Consider the following 15,712-nt stretch of genomic DNA (forward strand, 5'->3'; position numbering starts at 1 on the left):
AAACTGGATGAGGAATCCCAGAAGTATGCTACAATTAATACCCATAAGGGTTTATATCAATATACAAGACTGCCATTTGGGGTATCATCAGCCTGCGCTCTTTTCCAGTGGACCATGGAGAACATTTTACAAAGGATACCCCAGGTTGCCATTTATCTGGATGATGTACTAATAACAGGGAACACCAATAAAGAGCACTTGGAGAACTTGGACATAGTGCTTAAACATTTCTCCCAGGTGGGTGTACGCCTTAAATGGGAAAAAATGTTCCAGGCACCCCAAGTGACCTACTTGGGTTACAGAGTCAACAAAACCGGATTACACCCATTGGAAGAGAAAGAGGGTGATCAAAGGAGCCCCGGCTCCCATGCCTGTACCGCAGCTTAGCTATTTCCTTGGGTTAGTGAATTATTACTGAAAATTCATATGTAATCTGGCCTCCATCTTGACATCCTTTCAGCTGCTATTAAAAAAGGGTCAGTCTTGGAAATGGTTGTGTAGCCAAGAAGCAGCCTTTAGGGAAGTAAAAAAGCAGCTATCGTCATCTAAGGTGTTGATCCACTACGATCCAAAGCAAGACGTTGTGCTGACATGCAATGCCTCCCCATACAATATCGGGGTAATGTTGGCTCACTGGTGGCACAACAGAGAGGAAAACCCAATAGTGTATGCTTCCTGGACTTTGGCTGATGCCGAATGTAAGTATGCACAGGTACAGAAGGAAGGTTTGGCGGTCACTTTTGGTGTGATCAATCAGTCTCTGAAATGTGCACCTTATATAATAACCATTAAAAGCTGCTATTGCACCCTGGTCCATGGGTTGAAGGAGAGAGGTTGTGTTTGGGGGTAGAATTAGCACTTTGATGTTTTCAGAAAGCTCACCAGTGTTGGGAGAATAGCTTGGCTCATTATCCAGGATGAGGAGATTCTTGAAATTCATTTTTTTTCCTGCAATACTTGCTAAAAACACGTTCCAAAACATCAACAATAAGGTCAGAAAAAGTTTGTCCCATCATCCAACCTCTTTTGCTTGACCAAAAGTAAATTCTTAGAATAGACTTAAGGTAATCTCTCAAGGCTCACGGGTTGGCAGAGTGGTACACCACCACAGGATTAAGTCTCCAATGGCATTGGCACCCAGCAGCACAGTCATACGACCCTTTGCCAACTTAAAGCCTGGAGCGTGTGCTTCATTCATAGAAGTGGGGGTTCTTGATGGCATTTGCTTCCATTATAAACCTATCTCACCCAAATTGAAAATTTGATCTAAGTTGTTCATCAATTAATTTTTTTACTATGGGAGGAAATGCCATCGCATGCTCCTTGTCTGCACTGGCAGCTTCGCCACTTAACTTTATGTAATGAAAAGCATAGCGGTTCTTAAAACCAGCAAACCAGCCACTGCTAGCACTAAAGGCAGGCACATCTGCAGGATTTTCAGCTTTTTTTGTTAGATCTTCATAAATTGATAAGGCTTTCTCTTTTATGATGAGAAAGCTGGTCCCAGATTTAATCTTCTATCCACACACTTAGAAGCCGCTCCATCTCCTCACGTTCCTTTGTCAGTGACCTCACAGATTTGCTAGCACTCAGACTTGTTCCAGCAATACAGCTTGCTTTAATCTTTTCTGCATTGTCTCTAATGGTGCGTAAAGTCGACTCCTTTCTTCCTGTTATGCAAACTATATCACGCTCTCTGAAAATGCTTTATTATATCTAGCTTCTGTTCCAGTGTTATAGCCTTTCTTTTACATTCGCTACCTGCAATTGTCACTTTGTCCTCACATTTTTGTAGGTAACATTGGCAGAATTTGCAAAATAAACCCAAAAATCAGAGTACTATACCTGTCACAGAAAGCGCTTCACGACAAAGTCTGCAAAATGATCACATGATGCTGGCGGGGAGACTCTTTTGGCACTAACACTGCATGTATTCAGGACAAAGCCTGCAAAACAATCATGTGATGCCAGCGGGGATACTCTTTCGGCGCTAACCTAACATTGCGCATGCTCAGGACAAAGCCTGTAAAACGATCATGTGATGTCAACGCGGACTCCTCTGCACACTGATGGAATTGCATTATAGCCAACACAAGTTTGTGTTTTAGAAATAGCATTCCTATTCGTTGGTTGTGTTATAGCCAATTCTCATTGCTGGCACACACATTATAGCAGAACCGACCGTACTGTAGAAGAGCTGTACTGTTAGGGTGCAAAGTTTTAGGTAAGATGTTCATCGAATAATGTCTGCCCTCTCAGGTGAATGAAGAAGATCCCATGGTAAAATTTTGAAGAAGGACGGAATTTATATTGGTTCCTAGGCCAGTATTCATTCCTCAATTAGCTACACTAAAAAAGTTTACTTAATCATAAACATATTGTTGTTTGCAACATCCTGCTATGTGTAAATTGGCTTCTGAATTTCCCTGCAAGATCGACTATACTTCAGAGAGGACAGAATTCAATAGATGGCTTAGCTCTACTGTGAACATGTACCGGATGAATGTAAATTAATTGAGTGAATAAGACTTAATGTCCCTGCTCATTGAGTCTTAGCCAACTTTTGTTGATTGGAATGGGAAACTTATGTATGTTCTACATCGTGATAATCTTTCTCATTTCAATGACAGGGAAGCTCAGCCAATCAGTGTAAAAGACAAGCAGGAACATCTGCATCCGTCTTCAGCCAGAAGTGCTGAATAGATAATCCATCTCAGCCTCTTTGAGGTGCCCAACATCATATGTACCAGTTCTCAGCCAATTTGATTTACTCCTTATGACATTAAGAAACAGCTAAAGCTACTAGATACTGCAAAGGATATGGGTCTTACAACATTCTGGCAATTGTACTGAAGACTTATTTTTACCCCATCCAAGCTATTTCAGCGCAGCAACTAAGTGTCAATGTGTAAAATTCTTTAGATGTGTCCTCCCAACAAATTGCAGGGCAAATCCAATCTGGCCAATTAACACTCCATCAATCTGCTCTTGATCATGAGCAAAATGATGGAAGGGATGTTGATAATGCTATTGACAACGCAGTAACTCGGGAATAACCTAATCACTGATGTTCAGCTTGGATTCTTCCAGGGTCACTCAGCCTCTGACCTTATAGCAGCCTTGGACCAAAAGAGCTGAGTTTTTTAGGTGTGGTAAGAGGGACTGCCCTTTACACCAAGGCTGTATTTGGCCAAGTATGACATCAAGGAGCCCAAGCAAAATTAGAGTAAACGGAAATCAAAGAAAAAACTCTACACAAGGTGGAGTCATACCTGACACAAAGGAAGGTGGTTCTGGTTGATGGAGGCAATCACTCAGCCTCAGTACATCTTTGCAGGAATTCCTCAGGGTAGTGTACAATGCCCAGCAATCTTCAGCTGCTTCATTAATGACCTCCCCTCTATCATAAAGTTAGAAGGGAGGATATTTGCTGATGTTTGCTCAATGTTCAGCACCATTTGCGATTCCTCAGGTACTGTAGCAGCCCATGTTCATAATCAGCAAAGCTGGACAACATTCAGGCTTGGTTTAATAAGTGGCAAGTAACATTTGCTTTGCGCAAATGCCAGGCAATGGCCATCTCAAACAAGAGAGAATCCAACCATCTTGCCTTTGACTTCAATGGCATTAGTATTCCCGAATCACCCACTATCAACATGTTGAGATTACCATTGACCAGCAAATAACCTGGACTAGCCAATATAAATACTATGGTTACAAAAACAGGTCAGAGGCTAGGAATTCTGTAGCATGTAATTCACCACTTGACTCCCTACAGCCTGTTGACCATCTCTAAGGCACAAATCAGATGTGTGATTGAATACTGTCCACTTGTTTGGATCAGTACAGCTCCAAAACACTCAAGACACTCAACACTATCCAGGACAAAGTGGCCTATTAGATTAGCACCCCATCTACCATCTTCACCATTCACTTCCTTCACCATTGGCACATAGCAGCAGCAGTAGCAGTATGTACCAGCTACATGATAGACTTCAGCAACTCACCAAGGCTCCTTCAACAGTGCCTTTCAAACCAGCAACCAATAACATCTAGAAGTACGAGGGAAGCAGACACAGGGGAGGATCACCACCTATAAGTTCTCCTCCAAGTGATGCTCAAAACTGTGCACCAGGTCATTGCAATGAATGGAAGATCAATCTAAAGTAAGAACTGAGTACTCCTGACAGAATGGTCAAAATGACAGACTCAAAGATATTGACTGTAAAAAAACCACACAATACCAGTTACAGCACAACACATTTTAATACGTGTCTTAGAATAATAGACATTAGACAGAGCAATGTCTTGTCTGAAGTAATCATTTTATAATGCATCCCCACTTTCAGCATAGCCAGAAGATGGAAGGCTGGAGAGTTACAGCCATTGTTAATTGTTTTAGAGCCTGCTAGTCTGTCTTCATGACTTGATTATGTGACATGAAGCTAATGGAATGAGAAGAGATACGTTGCTAGATTTTTGGTCCATTAGTTGACCAGCAGCTTTTTACTTTAACAGCGTTCTCTCATGGGTTTTGAGCAATAATTTCTTCCACCCTTTCTTGTACCATTCAGCGTTGAAGAAGTTGCTGTTGTAATAGGGAGTTCACATGGATCACAAGATGACTGAGTGATTAGAAATTTATGAATTGCTGAAGCAGACAGAGGAAGATTACAGATCAGGATATTAATGCTCTGTTGGTTATGAAAACCAGGCTTGTTCAGATTAATGGAATCAGTAAGAGAGAATCTGATTGACGCTTAATGGTATTACCATCACTGAATCCCCAACTATCAACATTCTGGGGGTTACCATTAGCTGGGCTTGCATGAGTACTGTGGCTACAAGAATAGGGCAGATATTGGGAATTTTGCAATGAGTCAATCACTTCCTGTGTCTCCAGCACATGTCTGCCACCAACAAGGCACAAGTCAATGTAATGGAATACTCCTCACTTACCTGGTTAACTGCAGCTCCAACAACACTCAAGAATTTTGAAAGCAATCAAGACAAAGCAGCCCACTTGATTGGCACCCATTCCACCACACTCAACTTTCACTGCCTGCTCCAAGTGGAAGAAAATGATTATCATCCACAAGACACAGGTGTCTTTGTCAGCACCTTGCAAATTCATGACCACCTAGAAGGACAAGTTGAATAGGAGCACCACACCATACTTTGCACCACACCATACTTTAGTCGGACTCGGTTACTAGGCTTTTGGTGATGTTGCACAATTTATTATGGCTCCAGATGGGATACCCCAAAATGACAAGCTCCTGGGTCAGGAGGGATGAACCAGCCCCCTCTGTTTATGCACCTGTCTCCTCAGTTGGTCATAACAGGTTAATTTAGAAGGGATTCCTTTTTGCATGCCCTTATCTCAGACCAAATTAATTTATATTTTAAAAGGAGCCAATTTAAACTGGCTTTCGTGAGTTAATAAAATAGTGCTTTTAATGGTTATCAAATTCCAGAAGAAATTCATCAAATCCTTGTTATTCACTGGAGATGGAGCATAGACCTCTGTAGATGACACAAAAACACAGATTGGACTATAATAGAAACCATTTATCTACCGCAAAGGACTGTGCGATCTGTTGGGACCTGTCAGTTAGGAGAACAGGAAATCATGTCTGGGGCCAACCTTGTGAGTACACGGATCTGTGAACAGTGAATCTGCTTACAAGGACTGAATAATATAACATAAATACATGTAGATTAGAAATGAGAGGTAACATAAAAACATAAAAGTACAGAACAATGTACTGATTAGTCTCTGAGTTCTGTAATGAGTAGATACTGGGATGCTGCAGCCATTATATTGGGTGATAACACCGATCTTGGATAATGAATGGTTGATTTTGAGATGTTTGGCTTTGCACATCAGCTGAAAGGCCTTTGTCCTATTTCATTTCTACTGTGGTTTCAGTTGCTTTCAGGCTTCCAACAAAAACTAAGAGACTTTTATTCTTTTCACCTGCAGAGATGAATTGTGCTTTCTAAGCTATGACATTACAGCATGCATCTTCACCATCACATGGAGACCTGGATTGAAATTCATTTTTAGCACCTGTTCTTGTGCAATTTTGAAGGAGGAAAACACAAACATGTTTCTCACCCAGACTGATCATGTTCATAATTTGAGATAATTCACATGAAATTACCATTCAGTTTGCTATGCTTTTCTCCTTTTGAAGTACTTCTCTTTGACGCTCGTCAGAAAGCATTCCAGAGTTGTGTAATCATAGAGTCATATAGTGGAGGCCCGTTGCCCTGTTGACTCTGCATCAATTAAGGTATTCTAAATCTACACTGGTCCTATTTTCTAGCACTTGGCTTATATCGTTGAATGTTATGACATTTCAAGTGCTCATCCAAATACTGGTTAAAAAGTTGTCAGGTTTCCCACCTTAAATACCCTCCTAGGCATTGCATTCCAGATTCCCACAACTCTCTGGGTGAAAATATTTTTCCTCAAATCCCTTCTAAACCTCCTGCTTTTCATGTTACAGTTATGTCCCTCCTTGTGATTGGCCCTTCAACAAAGGAAAACAATCTACTGAATGTTCTCTGGACTAGTTACAAGGCCAGTGTATCTTTCCTTACATAAGAAGATCAAAACTATTCACAGTATAATAGGTGTGGTCAAGATGTCCCTATTTTTATACTTCATGTCCTTTGAAGTAAAGGCCAACATGGCATTTGTTTTCCCCATTTCATGCTGAACTTAAATGCAAGTTTTGGATGATTTATACACGAGGACTCTCAAATCTATTTGTGCTGCAGCTTTTTTTCCCCATTTAAATAATATTCAGCTCTTCTATTCTTCCTGACAAAGCAGAAAGCCTCATATTTTCCCGTATTGTACTCCATCCACCAAGTTTTTAACCATTCGTTAAACCTGTCTTTCTCCCTCTACAGACTTTTTGTCATCCTCACCACTTGCCTTCCCACCTATTTTTGTGTGAAACCTGAAACGTGGCTATAGTCCATTTACTTGCCTCATCCACGTCATCAATATATATTGTAATATATTGATACCTGCAGTGCTCCACTGGTTACCATCCTAAAAATACCTCCTTATCTCAATTCTCTGTCTTCTACTTTTTAGCCAATCCTGTGCCTATGTCTGTGACTGTGTTTGCTGATATTCAACTATGTTTGTGCTCTCTGTCCCTTTCTGCCACACTCGGTATCATCTAAATAGCTGCTCTGCAATGTTACCATATCTTTTTGCTTTGTCAGTCAACATTTTCCCTCTCTTGAGCCTGCGTTATTCAATTCACTAGGATACTGGTTCCAGATCAGTTCAAGTGAAGCCCATCCAATGGGAACAGCTCCATTCTATTCCCAGCATTAATGTCACTGCCCCCTGAACTGACCCCCATTCCATCCATACTCATCTTTGAGCCATTTATTTAACTCCTTGATTTTATTCACTGTACACCAATTTTCCCGTGGCTCAGGTATTAATACAAAGATTATTAACTTGGAGTTTCTGCTTTCTAATTTAACTCTTAACTGTTCAAATTCTTTCAGAAGAATCTCCTTTCTACACTTATCAATGTCATTTGTACCAACGTGAATGACAACTGGATCCCTCCCCTTCCACTCCAATTTTTCTTTGGCCGTGAGGAAATTTCCTGAACCTTGGCACCAAGAGAGTGTCAACACAGCCTTCAGGACTCACACAGCTGCAGTGATTGCATCAATCCACTTAATTATGCTGTCCCCCAACCATTACTACGTTTCTATTTCCACCACTCTCAACCCAACGGTACTGTGATTAGGTGACTCATTCTCTCTGCAGTCGCCACTCTTGTCCACACAGTTTGCAAGAATCTTGTCATTGTTGGACAATTGCAAGGGCTCAGGCTCCTCATATACAACTCTTGGATTCCCATACCTGCCTCACCTGTAGTCACATTATGCTGTCCATGATCACAGACCAAATTTGAATTACCTAGACTGAGAGTGTGACCACTTTGTGGAACACAGTATCCAGGTAACTTCCCCCACTTCCCTGATATAATGTAAAGTCTGCTGTTCAGTCTCCAGCTCTTCAATTCAGAGCTTGGTTTCCAGCAGCTTGCACCTGCTGCATTAGCAGTCATCCTGGCATCACTATTGTATCTGATTTAACTTGTTGAATAATTACTTTAGATTCATGACTTTTTGTACTTTACTGTAATTATATGTTCTATTAAAAAAGTATCAATCTAATATATAACCAGTTTTTTTTTAAGAGAAATGAGAAACAGTTGAGACCTAAACACAAACAGAAAATCTTATTTTTCAAGACTAGAAATATTCACCAGTCTCCCCACTAATCCCCTACTCACCAGTCAGCTGCTTTTCCTGCACTCATGTCATAGAACATTGAACAATACAGCACAGTACAGGCCCTTTGGCCCACAAAGTTGTGCTGAATTTTTACCCTAAACCTAAGGTCTATAGAACTCCACCCCTACCTTATACTATCATCCATATGCCTATCTAATAGCCGCTTAAGTGCCCCAATGAGGCTGACTCCACTACCCTCTCCAGCAATGCATTCCACGCCCCTACCACTCTCTGAGTAAAGAACCTACCTCTGACGTCTCCCCTATATCTACCTCCACTCACTTTAAAACTATGCCCCCTTGTAATAGCTACCTCCACCCTAGGAAAAAGTTTCTGGCTATCCACTCTATCTATACCTCTGATCATTTTGTACACCTCTATCAAGTCACCTCTCATCCTTCGTGGTTCTAAAGAGAAAAGCCCTAGCTCTCTCAACCTTTCCTCGTAAGACCTTCCCTCCATTCCAGGCAACATCCTGGTAAATCTCCTCTGTACCTTTTCCAACGCTTCCACATCTTTCCTGTAATGAGGCGACCAAAAGTGGACACAATACTCCAGATGTGGCCGAACCAGGCTTTTGTGCAGCTGGAGGATAACTTCACGGCTCTTGAACTCGATCCATCTATTAATGAAAGCTAACACACCATACGCCTTCTTAACAATTCTATCCACCTGGGTGGCAACTTTCAGGGAACTGTGGACATGAACCCCAAGATCCCTCTGATCCTCCACACTGCCAAGAATCTTTCCATTAACCCTGTATTCTGCTTTCAAGTTTGTCCTTCCGAAATGAATCACCTCACACTTTTCAGGGTTAAACTCCATCTGCCACTTCTCAGCCCAGCTCTGCATCCTATCAATGTCCCTTTGTAACCTAGAACAGCCCTCCGCACTGTCCACAATGCGACCCACCTTTGTATCATCCGCGAACTTACTAATCCACCCTTCTACTCCTTCATCCAAATCATTTACAAAAATCACAAATAGAAGAGGACTCAGAACAGATCCTTGTGGTACATCACTCGTAACTGAGCACCATGTTGAATATTTTCCATCCACTACCACCCTTTGTCTTCTAAGGGTCAGCCAATTCCGAATCCAATCTGCCACATTTCCCCCATGCCATGCCTCCTTACCTTCTGCATGAGCCTACCATGGGGAACCTTATCAAACACCTTACTTAAATCCATGTATACCATATCCACTGCTCTATCTTCGTCCACGTGTTTGGTCACCTCTTCAAAGAATTCAATAAGGTTTGTGAGGCATGATCTACCCCTCACAAATCCATGCTAACTATCACGAATCAAAGTGTGCCTTTCCAAGTGATCATAAATCCTATCTCTCAGAGCCCTTTCCAATAATTTGCCCACCACTGACATAAGACTAACTGGCCTGTAATTTCCAGGGTTATCCCTATTCCCTTTTTTTAAAAAGGGAATGACGCTTACCTCTCTCCAATCTTCTGGCACTGTACCAGTGGACAGTGAGGGCAAAAAGATCATCGCCAAAGGCCCTGCAATCTCTTCCCTCACTTCCCATAGAATCCTTGGATAAATCCCATCAGGCCTGGGGGACTTATCTATCTTCAAGTTCCTCAAAATTCCTAGTACATCTTCCTTACTAACATCGACCTCCTCTAGCCTACCAGCCTGTTTCACACTGTCCTTCTCTCCAACTAGGTCCCTCTTAGTTGGGAATACCGAAGAAAAGTATTCATTAGGGATCTCTCCTATCTCTTTAGGCTCCGTGCACAAATTCCCTTTACAATCCTTAATCGGCCCTACCCTTTCTTTGGTCATTCTTCTTCCTCACGAACGTGTAAAAAGCCTTGGGGTTTTCCTTGATCCTATCTGCCAAGGTTTTCTCATGCCCCTTAAAGCTCTCCTAAGCCCTTTCTTCAGCTCTTTCCTAGATAACTTGTATCCATCTACAGCCTTTTCCATTCCTTGTTTCCTAAACCTTACAAAAGCATCCTTCTTCCTCTTAACCAGTCATTCAACCTCTCTTGAGAACCAAGGCTCCCTCACTCGACCGCATCTTTCCTGCCTGCTAGGGACAAACATATCGAGCACACGCAGTATGCATTCCTTAAACAATCTCCACATTTCAATGATGCTCTTCCCTGACAGCATCTGTTCCCATTTTATGTTACCCAGTTCTTGCCTAACAGAATTGTAATTACCCTTCCCCCAATTATAAACCTTACCCTGCTGCACATACATATCATTTTCCATGACTATTGTAAAAGTAACAGAGTTATGATCGCTACCGCCAAAATGCTCTCCCACCAACAGGTCTAACACTTGGCCCGGTTCATTGCCAAGCACCAAGTCCAAAGTGGCCTCTCCTCGTGTTGGTCTATCTACATACTGTGTCAGGAATCCTTCCTGAACGCACTGGACAAAATCTGCTCCATCTAAACTATTACAAATAAAATGTTTCCAATCAATATTTGGAAAGTTGAAGTCACCCATGACTACAACCCTGCCAATCTAGTTTAAACCATCCCGTATAGCTTGAGCAAACCTCCCTCCCAGGATATTTGTGCCCTTCCGGTTCAGGTACAACCCGTCCTTACTGTACAGGTCCCACCTTCCCCAGAATGTGCTCCAATTATCCACATAATGAAAGCCCTCCCTTCTACGTGTTTAGCTGCACTCTCTCCCTGTTTCTTATCTCGTTATCACGTGGCACTGGTAGTAATCCAGAGATAACTATCCTGTTTGTCCTGGACTTCAGCTTCCAAACTAACTCCCTGTACTCGTTTTTCACATTCTCAGTCCTTTTTCTACCTATGTCATTGATACCGACGTGAACCATGACTGCTGGTTGCTCACCCTCCCCCTTAAGGATCTTGAAAACTGTATGTACCTATCCTTTTCCATGACTATTGTAAAAGTAACAGTTATGATCGCTACCACCAAAATGCTCTCGTACCAACAGGTCTAACACTTGGCCCGGTTCATTGCCAAGCACCAAATCCAAAGTGGTCTCTCCTCTTGTTGGGCTATCTACGTACTGTTTCAGGAATCCTTCCTGAACCCACTGGACAAAATCCGCTCCATCTAAACTATTACAACTAAAAAGTTTCCAATCAATATTTGGAAAGTTGAAGTCACCCATGACTATGACTCTGTGACTTCTGCACCTTTCCAGTATCTGTCTACCAATCCACTCCTCCACTTCTCTGCAACTATTAGGGGGTCTGTAAAAAAACCCCAACAAAGTGACTGCTCCTTTCTTGTTCCTGACCTCAACCCAAACTGACTCTGTAGACATATCATTCTCGAACTGCCTTTCAGTAGCCCTGACTAGCAATGCCACTCCCCCGCCTCTTTTTCCACCCTCCCTATTTCTTTTAAAGCATCTAAATCCCGGAACTTCTAACAACCATTCCTGTCCCTGAGTTACCCAAGTTTCTGTAATGGCCACAACATCGTAGTTCCAAGTACTGACTCATGCTCTAAGTTCATCCGCCTTATTTCTGATACTTCTAGCATTGAAGTATACACACCTCAAACCATCCGTGTCCACAATTACGCTCCATCGACCGCAGTTCTTTATTAACAATCTCACTCCCTGTTGTGTCTGTTGGAAGGCTGAATACCTCATCCTCTGAATTACAAATCCAGTTCCCCACCCCCTGCCAATCTAGTTTAAACCATCCCGTATAGCTCGAGCAATCCTCCATCCCAGGATATTTATGCCCTTCCGGTTCAGGTGCAACCCGTCCTTACTGTACAGGACCCACCTTCCCCAGAATGTGCTCCAATTATCCACATAATGGAAGCCCTCCCTCCTACACCAGCCCTGTAGCCACGTGTTTAGCTGCACTCTCTCCCTATTTTTTACCTCGTTATGACGTGGCACTGGTAGTAATCCAGAGATAACTACCCTGTTTGTCCTGGACTTCAGCTTCCAACCTTACCTATGTCATTGGTACCGATGTGTATCATGACTGCTGGTTGCTCACCCTCCCCCTTAAGGATCTTGAAGACACGATCTGAGACATGATATCACATTGTGATATCACTCTGCTGCTGCAAGTAGGCCTCTTGATCCACGCTTTGTATCCTCTCCTGCTCACCTCTTGCTCTGGAGAATTACTCCTTATCGTAAATTTCAGTTAAAGCACCTCTGTTCCCCCACTGGATTTCCAATTTGAGCCAAATTCCCAGTTTCACTTATTCGGCCTTTGTCTCAATCCAATATAGTCTCCACTCACAAAGATAGTGCCCCTGCTTGACTTGAAAGGGTTTCAGGCAACTAGAAGGTGAGGTTCTTGCTGGAGAATTCCCTTGAACTGGAGGTGCACCCTCAGAATTTTCCATGCTTCCACTTAACCTCCTGGGTCAACCCCCAGGATGCTGATGGTGGGAAATATGATGGTGACATTAAATGTCAAAAGATGGATAAATTCTCTCTTGTTGCAGATGATCATTGTCTGGCATATATCTGGTGTGAATGTTGCCTGCCATTTATTAGCCTAAGTGCAAATTTTGTCCAGGTCTTGCTGCATCCAGACATGGACTGCTTCAGCTCCTGAGGAATTATGAATGATCCGGAACATTTTGCAATCAGTGAAAATCCCCACATCTGACCTCATGATAGAGGAAAGGTGAAAGAAATAAAGCAGCAGAAGATGGTTAAATCTAGCTACCCTGAGGAATTCCTGCAGTGATGTTGTGGGGCTGAGATGATTGGTTTCCAAAAGCCACAATAATCTTCTTCACTGCTAGATATGACTTCAGCCAATGAGAGTTTGCCCCTTGATTCCCACTTACTTCAACTTTGCTCGACCTCCCTGATGCCATATTCAGTCAACAGCAGTCAATCTCACCTCACCTCACCTCAGGAATTCAGCACTTCTTTTCCATGTTCAGACCAAGATTGTAATGAGGCCTGGAACCTAAAATGAGCACTGGTGAGTAATTTTTTGAGTAAGTGTTCATTTATAGCATTGTCAATGACACTTTCCATAATTTTGATAGTTGAGAGTAGACTGACAGAATAGGAATTCATCAGATTGGATTTGTTCTGCTTTTTGTGGACAGTTGTTAGCTGGATCATTTTCCCCATTGCCAGGTAATTGCCAGTGTTGTAGATGTATTGTGACATTTTAGATCGGGGACACAGTCAGTTCTGGAGCACGTTTTCAATACTACAATTGAGATGGTGTGAGAAGCCATACCCTTAAGGTATCAAGTGCTTTCAAGCATTTCTTGATATCATTTGGGATGAATTGATTTGATTTATTATTATCACATGTATGGAGATTCAGTGAAAAGTATTGTTTTGCATACTAACCAAACAAATCAGATCTTTCATAAGTACGTTAGGGTAATAGAACAGATCAAATTAAATTAAATTAAATTAAATTAAATCGAATTGCCTGGCGTCTGATATGGATGATTTTGCCGACTTTAATAGGAAGCGGAGATGAATCATCTTCTTGGTGCTTCTGGCTGAAGATAGTTGTAAATATTTAGGCCTGATGTGCTTGGCTCCCCCATCATTAAGAATGGGAATGTTTGGGAGCTTCTTCCTCTGGTTCGTTTTTTTAATTACCCACTAGCATTCATGACAGGGTGTGCCAGGATGGTATTGCTTTGACCTGTGATGATACGACAATTAGTTTAGGAGGTGTATTTTGTCTTTTTTTATGAAGAAAGGTTGATACAGAGGTGTAAAGCAATCTTCTCAAAGCCAATAAAACTAAACTGCTTGTAAGGCCTTGGGATTTTTTTTTTTTCACTACAGTTGGAACAATAGAAACAGTCTGAATGGGTCGGATCAAGTTCCCACAGAACCAGAATTTTTAGTTTTAGCTCTCTGCAGTTGCTAGTGTCTTGAAGCTGGATGTGGAAGCTCTTATGCCTCTCTCTGTTACAGCTAAAACCTAGGGTTCTCTTCCTGCAGCTAGAATTGCATGTGATACAATCTGTTTTACTGAATTTGCCTTTGCCAAGGGTGTGTTAATGGGATGAAAGTTAATTAGTAGTAGTTAATATATATATTATTTTGTTAAGCATTTCAATAGAGTTACAGTTAAGCCAATTGTTTTAATTTTGTCTGTATTTTAACTGTAGTTTAAAAATAAAGTATGTTTTGCTCAAAGTCGAAGAGTTGGACCAATTTAATTGCATCTGGACTGTAATGCCTTACACTTACCTTTAAAATAAGAAAAAAGTTAGGATTTAGGCTATCACCTTATATATTTTGAGGGGGTTTGGTCTGGTCTGTTACAGAGCTGATCTGTTCATTGTGGGAATTGGCAAGACTCACTGGCGTAGCATACTGGAAATCAAGCCTGCTATTCCCAGAGTTGTCACAAAAGTTAATGTTTTTAAAAGAAATACACAAAATCCCCAAACTACCTGATCTTTGGACTTGGGTTGATAGAAGCACGGACCAGGTTTCTGTACTTAATAAAGAATTTATTACTGGTAATTAGCATCTAGCTACATGTAAACAATTAAATGAAGTAAATTCTCCAAAGTAAACTCTAAACACCTTTAAACTCCCCCTTACATACAAACACACACACACACAATCAGATAAATATAAGCAGGAAAAAAAGAAACATGAGTGGAGGGAAATCTGGAGGAGCATTTCCATAGTCTTTGTTCACAAGTTCTGTTGAATTGGTTCTTACTGAACCAAAAGGTTTATCCTTGACCTTTTCTTTTTACTAATGCTTCCACCAGTTTTCAAGAAACATAGTGTGGCTGGTTCACTTATGAAAGGTCTGACTTATCCAATTCAAAGTCACAACTTACAGAATCTCTGAGGAAAGATAAATTGGTTTACTTCAGGTTTACAGGGACTTACTGCAGAGGAATGAGAGAGAATGAATTTTTGTCAGCTGTTGACCTGCTCGATTCTCTTCTGGTCTGACCTAGCTTTTCTCTGTCTTTCTCACAACCCAAGCTATTCAACTACCTGACAATCACGTTGTTGTTAGCAGGCAGAGAGTGAACTGTTTTGGCCCCCTTATTTAAGGTTAGAAATACTGGCATTGGAGACAGTCCAGAGAAGGTTCACTAGGCCGATATCAGGTATGGAGAGACTCAAACAACTCCACAGAGGCTGGTATCTTGTCATCAACCATCCTTTATTTACATATGAAGAATCCTTGACTCTAGTACTGCCTCTTCAGAGTTAGTTCTCAAAGTGCCAGAATCTCTGACACTCCTCCATCATAGATGTCTAGACACTAATCACCACACCAATCAGCTTCACTTGTAAACAACCCCTCAGCTCCAGTTTGTCGGCACATTGCTGGAACCCATAGCTACACAAACAGGATTCATGAAAAGTATCAAATTCCTTGTTTTGAAAACATGCAGCCATTCTTGTAAAT

Source organism: Rhincodon typus, chromosome 8 (assembly GCF_021869965.1).
Source record: "Rhincodon typus isolate 14 chromosome 8, sRhiTyp1.1, whole genome shotgun sequence".
In the NCBI taxonomy this organism is placed as follows: Eukaryota; Metazoa; Chordata; class Chondrichthyes; order Orectolobiformes; family Rhincodontidae; genus Rhincodon; species Rhincodon typus.